This window comes from Kogia breviceps, chromosome 6 (assembly GCF_026419965.1).
Source record: "Kogia breviceps isolate mKogBre1 chromosome 6, mKogBre1 haplotype 1, whole genome shotgun sequence".
Classification (NCBI taxonomy): domain Eukaryota; kingdom Metazoa; phylum Chordata; class Mammalia; order Artiodactyla; family Physeteridae; genus Kogia; species Kogia breviceps.
Window position 1 is genome coordinate 121,912,196 of NC_081315.1, and position 15,471 is coordinate 121,927,666.

General features: G+C 39.7%; 1 protein-coding gene and 1 pseudogene across 1 annotated transcript in view; one reads left to right on the plus strand and one right to left on the minus strand.

The window, feature by feature from the left end:
- Positions 1-157: 157 nt before the first annotated feature.
- Positions 158-1,100, minus strand: LOC131758209 (small ribosomal subunit protein uS2B-like; annotated as a pseudogene).
- Positions 1,006-15,471, plus strand: part of UGT8 (UDP glycosyltransferase 8) — a 238,730-nt gene continuing 224,264 nt past the window's right edge. Inside the window, exon 1 of the mRNA XM_067036566.1 lies at positions 1,006-1,176. The gene's annotated coding sequence lies outside the window, so the exon portion shown is untranslated. The remainder of the gene's footprint in view (positions 1,177-15,471) is intronic.

Consider the following 15,471-nt stretch of genomic DNA (forward strand, 5'->3'; position numbering starts at 1 on the left):
CCCACCAAAATGGTCAGTGTGTCGCCCCCAGGGCGCTTTTTGTAAGTTGCTGCTCCCCATAAACATGGTCATTTTCCCATGGTTTTAATCAAGTAGCCCAGGGTGTTATTTTTTAACAATGTAATATGTGTGCCATGAAATGGAACGTTATCCTGTGCTAAAAATGAAGCTTGATCATGCTCTGGGAACTTCTTTTCTTGCAATACCTGCTTCCATTCACTGCCCAGCCAGTGGCCCAAGCAGTGTGAGCTGCAGACCACTCTCCAGCAGCAGACTGAGCTCTCCATCCTTCAGTAGGGAACTGCCGGATAGCACAGAGGGCACCCGCCAACCTTCAGACCAGCCTGGGACCTGGGATTGAGTAGCAGTAAATCTGGGAGCTGGAGCAGTTCATTCATCCTGAATTCCCTCCTTGGTTACAGCCTTTTAAGCAGCCTGAGCCTCCTTTTCAGTCTGTTTCAGACCTCTGAAGGAGTAGAGATTAGGTGTGACCTCCCATGGGTGTTCACAGGAGAAGGTGCCACGTATGTGCAGAACTTCCTTGGGCAGCATCTACCACATCAGACTCACTACGTGAGCCCCTTTGTTGTTATAGGGGACGGTCTCTGTCCTTCCTGCTAGAGCCTTCACATAGTGCAGAGGACAGTCTGTGTTATACTGTGTTATACTGTAGGCGGGTTAACATAAAATGCCTCTCTGAGAGGCTGGTGGTCAACCCTCGGATCAGTAACCACCAGAAGTCATGAGCCCCAGAAGGCTGCCTGGATTTGGTTGGTGAATATTCCAGGAGTTAAGCAGCCAGCAGTAGGAGTGGTTCCAGTGACAACAGCAAACTTCAGCGCAGCTCAATCACCAGTCATCTTGGGGGATATGATACCGATATCAGCTGAGTTTTCAACGGCACAAGCTGCCAGCAAAGGCTTCTAAGCTTTTCCCAGTTTCTCTTCATATTTATGATGTAGATGCCACTGCTTTTTTTTTTTTGTAGATGTACTGTTCCATTTGGAAGTCAAGGTTGTTGCCACCTAAGTGGGTTCCTGCTGCAAGGAATTTGTGGAATCCTCCTCCCTCATTAGCAGAATATCAAGGGCTCTGGACATGGTGAAAATTTCCATTTACTTATGATAGGAACCCAGAACAATGCTGTATGGACCCCTCTATGGGTGGTGCAGAAAGGTAAGTTGTATTTTGATTTGTATTTTGATTATTATCAACTTGCACATTTTTTTCATGTGTATTGTCAGATTATAGTTCTTCCTTTGTGAATTATCACGATGTTTTCGCACTTTTCTTTGGAGACTTTGTCTTTTGCTAAGTTGGAAGCATCCCTTATATGTAGTAGCGAGTTTCAACACTCATCCCTCAAACGTGTTGCTAAAATACTTTCTCAGTTTGGGGCTTTCTTTTTAAAATTCTTTAAAGGTATTTAACAAGCAACTTTTACTTGTATAGTTTTATAGTTTTTGACCAGAAATGAGGTACTGAAAATAGATTTTCAGGAAAACTAATTTAGCGGTGGTAGGCAGGGTTGATTAGATAGGGAAAGCTCAATTAAGATATCAGTTCATAATCAAAAAGTGAGACATGTTTCTGCAGTCAGAAGCTGGAGATGGAAACAAAACATAATGAATAAGTATCAGATGCCTTTTAAGGGAGGAATGATAGGAATTGGTTCAATGTAGGATCTAAAGAGATATGAGTTACAGATGATTCCAAAATTTAAGACTAAGAAAAATGTATCAGTGCTAGAAACATAAATATTAGCATGCTGCCCCATTGTTTTTCTCGAAGTTTGTTTTCTTTCATTTTAAGTAAACTGAGTTTAAGGTGACAACAATCTACAAATATGAACACTGAAGAGTTCTTAGGAATTTTTTTCTACCACATCTTTGATAAGCATTCCAAAATAACGAAACTCAAATTCGTGTTTGGTTTTATTTCATTATAACCATTATTTGTGTTGTTAGCTAGTGGCCACCAGGTACAGAGGATTTTCTCAGTCTTCGCTCTAACTTACTGCTATGGTTATGTTACTCCTCCTGTTCCATATTGGTCCCAAGTCACAGGTGTGTGATCTGCTGTGACATGAGACTCCAGTCTCTACTCTGCTTCCATCCCTTCCCCTATGTTCCCGAATTACCACCCACTACATATCTAAGCCCAAGCTTACTACATATATGGAATCATGGGCAATGGCAAATGGCTTGGCTGCTCAGGAGCCTGGAAAGAGAAAGATGAAAAGATCAGGTTCAAGGAGGTCTGAGGTAGAGGCATGTGGATGGACACAGGAGAATGGGCTCATGTGGAGAACAAAAAGTAGCACTGATATATTGCTGTCTCTTGGTACAGGACTGTGACATCTTGCTTATAAAAGGTTGTCGTAAGAATCCCATAGAGAGGATTCTCTGCTACTTTCTCTGTCCATCTGACAATCTCTTGTCCACAATCCAAAATCCAAAGACTTCTGACATCCAACCGTTATTTTTTTTGCAAATTCATTTGGCAGCAGGAATTTACTTGAACTGACATGGCGACATTATAGTTTTAATTATTATTAATAAAGCCAATAAATTAAAGAGCCCAGATGTCACGTGATTTTCCAATACAACAAGGATTACAATGGTGAGAAGAGCACCCACATTACTAAGAACGCAGGTGGTGGCTCTTTTCTTCAGGCTGGGGCAGGAGAACGTGCTATAAGACTAAGCTCACTGGTAACAGTAGAAATGAATAAAGTCCCCAAACAATAAAGGCCAGTGGTGTTGCTTAACCATCAAAAGCCTGGTGGGTGCAGCTGATCCTAATGACCCTCATGTCATCTATCACTGTCGCGCCAGTGCCTCTTCCTCGGCTCACATCTATGGCTGCAACGAAGATCCTTTACAAACAGCTTATGAAGGGGTTTGGGTTCATGAATGGGTAAGCGGGGGATGTGGGTACAAGACAGAAATAGGTGGCAACAGCACTAGAGCCTCATTCAGGGTAAGACAGAGATGATATGAAATCATCTCAATGAGGAGAGCTTCAGACGGTACCCTGCTCATCCGTTTTGTGTGCACAGAGAAGTGGCACAAGCTTAGAATATGTATGGAATAATGGGCAAAGAGAAATGGCTTGGCTGATCAGGGACTGGAAAGAAAAGTGTTGTGTTGAAAGACCAGTTTCAAAGAGTTCTGGGTAGAGACATGGGATTGGGCATATGAGAATTGTCACTCATTGTGGAGATGTTCATATCACATATTAATGCCCACCAGAGATCTCTACCATGAAAGCAGAGCTCAACATCCTGGTAAATAAAACTGAATTGTCCAGTTTACACAAGCCAGCCTCTGGCATCAGCCACCCTGGTGCTGACACAGTGGACACAGAGAAGAAGTTTCCATGATGACAGAGTCGGAGGCTATGCAACCATCTGGGCTCCTCCTACTTGCCAAAGCCACAAAATGTCCAACGTGCCAGCAACAGAGACCATTGCTGATCTGTTCACATGGCACCAACTGGTCACGGGAGGCCAGCTGAATACACCGGACTCCTTCCGTCTTGTAAGGTATCGTGGTTCATTTTGATAAGAACAGGCACATATTACAGTTATGGAGTCGTTTTTCCTACCCATGATACCTTAGCCAGCACCACTGTCCTAGGGTCAATAAAACATAGGATTCATCACTACAAGACTCCATGTAATATTATGTCAGATCAAAGGAACCATTCTATAGAAAAGGGGGTTTGTAGACGGCCCATGACGTGATTCACCAGACGTATTACACACAGTGCCATCCAGAAGCTTCTGGCCAGATACAGAAATGGAATAGCCTGCTGAAGGCTAAGCTGAAGTTCAGAGAAGATACTTTACGATGACGCCATTCCTTCAGGACTTAGTGTCCACTTTAATTCAAAGGCCTTGATAGGATGGTGCGTCTCCAGTAAGTAGAATGTATAAGTCCAGAAACCAAAGTGCAGAAGCAGCATTAACCCCGCTTATCATCACTCTCAGTGACTCACCTCGCAAATGTGTGCTTCCCATCCCTGCCACGCTGGGAGCTCTTCCATCAAAAAGAAACATTTCCACTAGGACACAGCAGGAGCCCTACTGAACTATCAGCTAAGGGTTGCCTCCTAGACTCGTCATGTTCCTCTTCCAAATGACCGGAATGTGAGTGAAGTTAGCACACTGGTAGAAGTAATTGACTGTTTTTCACCAGTAGAAGTAACGCCAAGGGGGCAGGGAACAATATATCTGATATTCAGATGATCATTGGGGTACCTCTTGGTGTCCCCTTCCCAAGTTTTGGTTGTCAGTGGAAAAGTTTAGTAATATTTTTCTGAGAAAAGCTTGGTGACCTGGGGCTCAGAAACCTCAAGGATGGTCAGGTCTGGGTCATGCCAAGGAATGATAAATGTCCTTCCCTGAAGCTCTGTCTCAAAGTCTGATTCCTGTAGAACCTAGCCTGAGACTGCATGTTTATTTAAGAGCGACACCTCAGACATGGCTGGAAATGTCGTGTACTCTATGGTATAAATACTGTATTCCTTTTTTAAAATATGGAAAGCTTTTAATTCTAAAGTGTTGTCAGCCCCAAAGTTTTCAGATAAAGGATTTCAAACCTGCATTTACCAAATAAAATAGAATGGGAGAAAGAGGCTATAAGGATTAGATAGATTATGGATCTGTTGTGCATCTCTTATGTTTGCTTATGACCAACACCTCCACACTTTGTCTTCTTTCTTCTTTGCAAAAATCAGTCTTCCTCTACCACTGCCTGACTCGGGAATCTTCCATAAGCCTGGCTTTCCAAGAAGATTCACTTTTCCTTCTCATGTAATCTCCAGACAATGACATCTAGAAGACCTAATGTTCATCTTTACATTTTTATTAGATTATAACTTTCCTAGTACAAATATTTAAGTATTTTCCAAGGAATACCCTCCTCAAATTTTCTAAATTAAAAATAAGCAAATTATCTGCTACTCACAGCCCGGGATTATATAAAGTTTTCTCTCTGACACGTTACAGAAGTTGCTTGGCAAGGATGAAGAGTAATGACTAGAATGAACACTTACAACTAATGATTAGGATTATACATTGTATCTATATTTCTCAAAAAGATTGCTTCCTCGTAAACACCACAGTGTTTGAAGTGTTATCTGGCATTATAGCTCCATCAAGTGGTAAAACTGACATGAAACTGTAGGATTATATGCTTCGTCTCCAAATGCATTCAGTTTAATTTCCATACTCGAATTCCTATCAAGGCTGTATTTATAATTAAATATCACCTCATTTCAAAACACAACCTGAGCTATTCTTAATTTGGAAATTCTGATGATTTATTTATGGACAAAGGTGGAGTATTTAGTTTTTTGGCGGGGGGTAAGGAAGCTGAAGAAATCACATTTTCCTACTATTTATTTTGATTCTTTACTATCTATAAATTACACTTTGCTACTGGTAATGGCTATTGTCAGGCCTCAGCTCCTCGCTGACTTTTGGCCAGAGGCAGTTCCTTACCACGTGGGCCTCTCCATATTTCTGCTCACAATGTGCCGTCGTGTTTCTCTCTCAGGGCAAAAGATCCGAGAGAGCAAGAGCAAAATGCAAGTCACAGTCTTTTTGTGACCTAATCTCAGAAGAGACATCCCACCACTTTCACTGTTGTTTCTATTCATTAGAAATGGGTCCAGTGTACACTCAAGGGGAGGGGATTACACTACAACATGAATTCCAGCAGGGCTCACTGGGGGCCGTCTTAGAGGCTGCCTATCACAAGTGCTTTCCTGAAATAAATGCATAACCTGAAAAGCTCATACTTTATAAAAATGCAAATGTATTATCATTCATTCATAGACACTAATAATTTTATTATTAATAATAGGGTTTACTATGCTGCAGGTACTATTCTAAATGTTAACCACATATTTACTGACTGTCAACTCTCTAATCCTTGTAACAACCATATAAGGTAAGTATTATTATTATTCCCACATACAGATGGGGAAATGAAGGCACAGAAAAATTAAGAAATTTGTCAGAATTTGAAACTAGGCCATCTGGCTACAAGGAGAATATAGTGTTTAATATGCTTTCTACTTGCCGTACAACAGAAATTGTAAATTGAAGATGAGGAACACCATTGAAAATAAAAGTAAAAACAGAATTTCATAAGGTGGATAGCTAGTGGGAAGCAGCCGCATAGCACAGGGAGATCAGCTCGGTGCTTTGTGACCACCTAGAGGGGTGGGATAGGGAGGGTGGGAGAGAGGGAGATGCAAGAGGGAAGAGATATGGGAACATATGTATATGTATAACGGATTCACTTTGTTGTAAAGCAGAAACTAACACACCATTGTAAAGCAATTATACTCCAATAAAGATGTTAAAAAAATAAAAAATAAAATAAAAATAATTTTTTTTTTTAAAAAATAGAATTTCAGCAATGATTCTCAGCTTCCTATCATTCCAACTGATAATTTAAAAATATAAATACAGTGACCCAACTTCTGCCTCACCTTCAATAGCCCTAGTTTAGGCTAATATCCTGGTATAATTGTTAATGATTCCTTCACCCTCAAAAGTCCTCATTTAGATACTAAATTATATATATTTATATGTATATATATATTTATATGTATATATATTTATATATATATATATATATAAATATATATATATGCTTTAAAAGTGTCCCAACACATCTGAAGACTACCACACATTTCATCAATGGAGAAAATTCAGTCTCCCACTCATACCTCCAGGTGATTCTGATGTGGCCCTAAGGGTTGATAGTCACTTTTTAGATAGTGAAAACTGTAAGAAAAGTAATGGTACAATAATATCACAGAGAGTTTGCCTTGATTAGGGAGCAGCACAAATCATTTACTAACTCCCACAGAAATCTAGAGGCAGAAACTCAAATATATTGAAAAAATTAATTATAAAAATATCAGGTTGTTTTTAGAAGTTGCCTATGACTTGTCTTTTAGAAATGCAATGTAAAATGTGGGTCTGGTTAAGCTGATTAATTTTTTCAGTAAAGATATCCCAACTAGACAGATTATAGTCCAAGATTTTTAAGAAATTATTTTAGGTTGCCTATGTTTATTAAATTGAGTTGCTAAGCAGGTAAATGCATATTAACAAAACATTTATTTTGCAAGTGAGTAAGGACTAAACAGACTAAAAATTGTTGAAACAGATACTCAAAAGTGAATGTATAGAAAATAACTAAGAACATGCAAATTTTCAGATACTACCATAGCAGAGAAGGGTTACATTTTGATCTTTAGCCAGAAGAGGGCATTACATGACTACCATTTGGTGGTGTGTTACTATATGGTTTTTTGTTAATCTAGAAAGACTAGATCTATGAAAAAAAAAATGAATGATAGCATTCAAAAACTGTACACTGAAATTATTTAATAAAAATAATTTTCCAGGGACTTCCCTGGTGGCACAGTGGTTAAGAATCTGGGGGTTCGATCCCTGGTCAGGGAACTCGATCCCACATGCATACCACAACTAAAGAGCACACGTGCCGCAACTAAGGAGCTGGTGAGCTGCAACTAAGGAGCCCGGGAGCCACAACTAAGGAGACTGCCTGCCGTAACTAAGACCTGGTACAACCAAAATAAATAAATGAAATAAATAAGTCAGCTCATTTAAAAAATAATAATAATTTTCCAAATGATCTGCTTAAGGTAGTCAGCTTTCTTTCTACCTGAGAATTGAATAAACTTATTATTTCATTATACATATGGTCACTATGTTTTATTACAGCCAAGGATTTAAGATGGAGGAAGATCATTGTTAAAACTTACAGGATCCTAAGACCCCCCCCCCTTTCTAATTTCTTCACCTTACAAATGATACAGCTGAAGTTCAGAGATGTTATGTGGCATGCCTGAGATCCCCAGGGCTGGCACTGTCACCTGAGACTGAGTCTCCTCTAACCATTCCCCTGAGATCCGCCCTTCTATAGTCTCCAGCTCACCATCACATCAAAGCACCACCCCAAAGGCTGACATGGGGGGCTGAATGATTCATGTCAGAACTTCCAGCAGCACTGGCAACACCAGAAGAAGTAGCAACTCACTTGTAAATATGGAAGTTAATACAATTTAAATATAAACATTTTCCATTGTGACCATACCTAAGAAATGTTTCTAGAACAAAATTCTCTTCTTTTCAAAATGAAATCAAGACGCTTCTCCATGAAAGGGATACAAGAGAAGACAGCAAGCCCTACATTACTTTTCCTGCTGGCCCAAATAATGTTGGCCTCTGATCACAAAACAATAGTATTGTAGAACCAGACGTCAGCAATCAGATTGTCTCTTTTATAAACATTTTATAATGAAAAATCTAAGGCCCTTGGAGGTTAAATTATTGGCTCAAGGACACAAACCTGGCAAACGCCAGAAGTGATGGATCACTTAAGGTCTGTGGAACAGAGAATTCTATGATGTCCTTTTCCCCGGTGTTGTTTCCCTGATTAAATTACCTTACGAGGCAAAAGGACTTTTGCAGATGCAATTAATGTTACTAATCAGTTGACCTTAAAATAGAAAGATTATCCCAGTGGGCTTAATTGAATCACATAAGCCCTTTAAGGGAGGATAATTTTCTCCAGCTATGGGCAAGGAGGACCTCAGATGTTTTCAGAGTATGAGAAGAATTGGATGTGAAGAACTAACATTCTCCCTCCTTGAGATGGAGGCCCCAGTTGGTGAGGGAAGCCAAGACTGAGAGCAGCCCCAGATGACAATGAAAGGAAGACCTATAACTGTGCGTAACTGAATTCTGCCAAGGATATAAAATAAATTTGGAAGCAGATTCTTCCCAGAGCATCCAGATAAGACCCCAGTCCCAGCACCTTGTTTTCAGCCCTGTGGGATCATAAGCAGGGAACTCAATTGAGCCCACATGGAATTTTTACTAACTGGAAGATAATAAATGGATGTTCTTTTAAGCTGCTGAATTTGAGTAATTTGGCATATAGCAATAGAAAACTAATACTAGGACTAACTTGAAAGCAGAAAGCATTTGAGATTTTAAGAAAGAGGGAATTCAACCTAAGGATTTTCTTACACCAGTGATAAGAGAGCAGAAAAGCTAAATGGAACACAGTGAGGCAACTCTGATTAGCAGCTACAGAAAGCTACTGCCGCCCCAAGATCAGAGGACAGTGGGAAGTAGGCTACTGGAGCCCATGGGTTGGATTCACACGGCAGCAGCTGGAACCAGGGAAGCCTGTCCAGGGGGTACTTGAGGCCATTGAAAGAGCTGTGGTAATTGCAGGACCCACAGCCTGAGGCATAGGGAGGGGGTGAGTCTTCCTTCTTCCGCCTTCCAGTCTTCCCAGAGTGTCTCCCATTGACTAGACCCTACTGGATACTTGGTGATACAGGAGCCTGAGAAAGAGCATGTAAAGGTCAGCATCCTGCCACACAGAGCAGAGCAGGTAAAGGACAAAAAAAACGGGTCTATAGCAAACAGACCCAAAACAGACACAGTGTCAGAACCTTCAAGAAGACAAGGCAGTTAGAGTTCAGGAACTGTGCCAGGTTATTTATATGTGTTATCTCTCTTAGTTCGTACTTGGTATGAATAGCTACTTTTTTGTATTCCTATCTTACTGACTAGGAAATCAAGGTCTAGGGAAGTTAAAAATATTTGCCCCAAATTATATTGCCTTAAATAATAGACGTTGTTTTAAGTGCAGTTTTATGTAACAATCATGAGCCAACTTGAAGGAGTCACCAGGAAGCCCTATAAATGCTACTGTTTGAAACTGTAGGAAAATATGAATAAGGTAGAAAAATTACACGCAATTTTATATTTTACTTCCCTAAATAACTTTCATTTTTACTGAAAAGAAAATACATTTCAGATAATTATTTTCAGTAGTTCTGCAGTTCAATAGATTTTGTGTTCACCTATTGGGGTTAGGTTGATCATTCCTCCAGTTATAATATAAGACATTTCCACTTATAATCACAGAATTAAATCTGCATGAAGGCTCACAAGATTAACTTGTACGTGCATTTCCAATGTTATTTTCTGAGATTTACATTCCAAAGATCTATGTTGCAGTAATGTTATTTCGTGTGGAAGAATTACCTGCTTCTTTTTAGTGTTAATTTAATAAATTAATAAGAAAGTATGCCATGACAGAAGGGCAGGAAGAGGAATATTTATGCCTAGTAGAGCAATGGTCTCCAAGTCAAATATAAACAACATTGACTGCAGTGGGGAAACACGTTCTATTTATATTTAATTTTACCTAAAATGAGAAACAATTAGTCTTTTATACTCTTTAATGTATGGATCACAGCTGACACCCTTCATCAGCTCTGCAGGTCAGATTCTCATATGGTTCCACATTCCTAACACCTCCAGAGCACCCTGATGTGTTGAAGATGTCATTTTTACATTTTAGTCTTTTATAGCATTTTGCTAAGTATTGAAACATTTCTGTCCCCACTTAAATGTATTCATAGATAATATTATTTTATGTAAACTGAACTAACCCTTAAAAAACAGGTAAGTAGCACAAAACTATCCCTTCAATAAAATTATATATAATCCTGATAATGCAAGTATGAAGAAGGAAGCAATAAGAAAATGACAGAGCTGATACTTCTTTTCCTGATATTAGCACTTTTTCAGTCACTAGGGAGTAATATCCATGAAGATTTAATTAAATATAACATTCAGTCACATCATTCTCACAAAACTATATTCTTACTAATCATATTTGTACTGAGAGCAAAAATATTTTTGTACCATTTTAATCATTTAAAATAGGATATTGCCAAAGCAATCTTTTTTTTTAACATCTTTATTGAAGTATAACTGCTTTACAATGGTGTGTTAGTTTCTGCTTTACAACAAAGTAAATCAGTTATACATATACATATGTTCCCATATCTCTTCCCTCTTGTGTCTCCCTCCCTCCGACCCTCCCTATCCCACACCTCTAGGTGGTCACAAACCTCCTACCTGATCTCCCTGTGCCATGCGCCTGCTTCCCACTAGCTATCCACCCTACGTTTGGTAGTGTATATATGTCCATGCCACTCTCTTACTTCATCACAGCTTACCCTTCCCCCTCCCCATATCCTCAAGTCCATGCTCTAGTAGGTCTGTGTTTTATTCCTGTCCTACCCCTAGTCTCTTCATGACATTTTTTTCTTAGATTCCATATATATGTGTTAGCATATGGTATTTGTTTTTCTCCTTCTGACTTACTTCACTCTGTATGACAGACTCCAGGTCTATCCACCTCATGACTAATAACTCAGTTTCATTTCTTTTTATGGCTGAGTAATATTCCATTGTATATATGTGCCACATCTTCTTTACAAAGCAATCTTGAGAAAGAAAAATGGAGCTGGAGGAATCAGGCTCCCAGACTTTGGACTATACTACAAAGCTACAGTAATCATGACAATATGGTACTGGCACAAAAACAGAAATATAGATCAATGGAACAGGATAGAAGGCCCAGAGATAAACCCACACACATATGGTCACCTTATCTTTGATAAAGGAGGGAAGGATATACAGTGGAGAAAAGACAGCCTCTTCAATAAGTGGTGCTGGGAAAACTGGGCAGCTACATGTAAAAGAAGGAAATTAGAACACTCTCTAACATCATATACAAAAATAAACTCAAAATGGATTAAAGACCTAAATGTAAGGCCACATACTATCAAACTCTTAGAGGAAAACATAGGCAGAACACTCTATGACATAAATCACAGCGAGATCCTTTTTGACCCATCTCCTAGAGAAATGGAAATAAAAACAAAAATAAACAAATGGGACCTAATGAAACTTAAAAGCTTTTGCACAGCAAAGGAAACCATAAACAAGACGAAAAGACAGCCCTCAGAATGGGAGAAAATATTTGCAAATGAAGCAACTGACAAAGGATTAATCTCCAAAACTTACAAGCAGCTCATGCAGCTCAATATCAAAACAACAAACAACCCAATCCAAAAATGGGCAGACGACCTAAATAGAGATTTCTCCAAAGAAGATATACAGATTGCCAACAAACACATGAAAGGATGCTCAACGTCACTAATCATTAGAGAAATGCACATCAAAAGTACAATGCGGTTTCATCTCACACCAGTCAGAATGGCCATCATCAAAAATCTACAAACAATAAATGCTGGAGCAAGTGTGGAGAAAAGGGAACACTCTTGCACTGTTGATGGGAATGTAAATTGATACAGCCACTATGGAGAACAGTATGGAGGTTCCTTAAAAACTAAAAATAGAACTACCCTATGACCCAGCAATCCCACTACTGGGCATATACCCTGAGAAAACCATAATTCAAAAAGAGTCATGTACCAAAATGTTCATTGCAGCTCTATTTACGATAGCCAGGACATGGAAGAAACCTAGGAGTCCATCAACAGATGAATGGATAAAGAAGATGTGGCACATATATACAATGGAATATTACTCAGCCATAAAAAGAAACGAAATTGAGTTATTTGTAGTGAGGTGGATGGACCTAGAGACTGTCATACAGAGTGAAGTAAGTCAGAAAGAGAAAAACAAATACCATATGCTAACACATATATATGGGATCTAAGAAAAAAAATGTTCTGAAAAACCTAGGGGCAGGACAGGAATAAAGATTCAGATGTAGAGAATGGACTTAAGGACACAGGGAGGGGGAAGGGTAAGCTGGGACAAAGAGAGTGGCATGGACATATATACACTACCAAACATAAAATAGATAGCTAGTGGGAAGCAGCCGCATAGCACAGGGAGATCAGCTTGGTGCTCTGTGACCACCTAGAGAGGTGGGATAGGGAGGGTGGGAGGAGGACGCAAGGGGAGATATGGGGATATATGTATGTGTGTAGCTGATTCATTTTGTTATAAAGCAGAAACTAACACACCATTGTGAAGCAATTATACTCCAATATAGATGTTAAGAATAAATAAATAAATAAAATAAAATATTATATTTTGTCATCTAGTTTGTTTTTGTTTGTTTTTTTTGTTTTTGTTTTTTGCGGTATGCAGGCCTCTCACTGTTGTGGCCTCTCCCGTTGCGGAGCACAGGCTCCGGACGCGCAGGCTCAGCGGCCATGGCTCACGGGCTTAGTTGCTCCGCGGCATGTGGGATCCTCCCGGACCGGGGCACGAACCCGTGTCTCCTGCATCGGCAGGCGGGTTCTCAACCACTGCGCCACCAGGGAAGCCCATGTCATCTAGTTTTATATTTCTTATTTTCTGCATGTTTTAAGATGTTGACAATATGCGAGTACAGTTGCAAATGGACACAATGTGAAACTAAATATGGGTATATATATTGGGGTTCATGCTCAAAATATGATGGGAATACCTGATCTTGAAAGTTTGGCAAAAATTGTTTAGAGAATCTTAAGAATACAGCAACACGAAGGAATAATTAGTAGTTTGCATTTTCATTAACTAAAGGTTAGTTTGTTAGTGTGCTTTTGCCCAAGGTTACAAAACTATTAAACAATGAATCCAGAATTTGAGCCCAAGCAGTCTTACTTCAGAACATATGTTATTTCTCTCCTTTCTATCAGAACTTTCAACATTTCTTATACTTAGAAAAGTGTTTCAAGGTAGTATTCTGGCTGCATGTACAAGAGACAGAAGAGTTTTTATCTATTCTTATTTCTATTGTATAGTGTAAAGCTTAGTTAGGAGCTAGTGATGAAATACTGCCAGATTGTATATCTTTTTATTTTCAGATGGGCCTTTTAAGTGTAGAGAACCTGTGAGTCTGTTAGAGGTGACTTCCTTTCTTCATACATATATGAAATACTTTACAGTACATAATACACTTATTCATTCACTCACTCATTCATTTTCACACACTCAACAAGTATTTATTGAATAGTATCTAAGGGCTTCCCTGGTGGCGCAGTGGTTGAGAGTCCGCCTGCCGATGTAAGGGACACGGGTTCGTGCCCCGGTCCGGGAAGATCCCACATGCCGCGGAGCGGCTGGGTCCGTGAGCCATGGCCACTGAGCCTGCGCGTCCGGAGCCTGTGCTCCGCAACGGGAGAGGCCACAACAGTGAGAGGCCCGCGTACCACACACACACACACACACACACACACACACACACACACACACAAAATAATAATAATATCTAAGTGCCAAGCACTACTGTAGGTGAAGGCAAGATTGCAGTAATCAAAATAAAGTCCCTGGTCTTAAGTAACTTACAAATATTATATACGGTCTTAGTCTTTGGGGGCTGCTATAAAAAACAACATAGACTGAGTGGCTTACACAACAAACAGGTCTTTCTCATCGTTCTGGAGGCTTGGGAAGTCCAAGATCAAGGCACTAGCAGATTTGGTGTCTGGTGAGCACCTGCTTCCCGGTTCATAGACTGCAGTCTTCTAGTGATGTCCTCATATGACTGAGGAAGAAAGGAGAGAGCTCTCTGGATGCCTCTTTTATAAGGACACTACTCCTGTTCATGAGGGATCCACCTTCATGACACTAATCCCCACCCAAAGGCTTCATCTCCTAATACAGTCACATTGGGGAATGGGATTCCAACATAAGAAGTTTGGAGGAATACAAATATTCAGTCCCCAATAGACACCAATAGTTACTATGTTAGGCATGAGAATAAGTTAGCTAAACATAAATACAGATTTTTCCCTTCTTTAATTCTTTCCTTGTATGCACTATGATTGGCCTCACAAAAACAAAGCATAAGCAGGGTTGCAAAAGGAGAGCTACATTTCATCGATTGTGAGAACGATATTTGTGATAAATGTTGATACTTTAACCAGAGAACCAGAATTATGCTATGCTGGAAGGTCACTTTGTTGGTTTCCTTCCAAAACTTCCTACAGGAGATGTCACCTGTGCAGCGTTTTGAAAGTCCAAGTTGTTTGGCAAGGATTCTTAAACTTTTTTTTTTTAAAAGATAAATAGCTTTCAGAATCACTGACAGGCATGTCCACTAGTGGTGTGGCCGGAAGGGAGATGGGCCAAAGCAGATGTGGTTAGGAGGCCACTCTTTTGGTACCATAGGCAGATCACTTGAAATCACCAGCCTCAAATCAATCTGAAGCCCCTGTGTTCTTTGTTATCTCAGGTCCTAAAAGCTAGAGTGTTTTTGAGTTTTTGAAGAGAGGCAGAAGTTTGAGGATGATAATTTTGAACGATGAAAAATGTATCAGGCAAATGTTTTAAGTGTGAAAATTGAGAAACAACGCATAGACTTGTGGGGGGGCAGATAATTTTCCCTCTACTCTTTTGAGTTTTTATCTGAGACCCCTGTAATAAAAGACTGTTAATAAGAGAAAAACAAACAAGTTTATTAACATGTGTACCTCATGTATACATGGGAGATACCCAGGGGAAAATGAGTAATTGAAAGGGGTGGCTTAGAATTTAGGCTTAAATACCACATTAATAGGGAAAGGGGAGAGGATTTGTAGGCT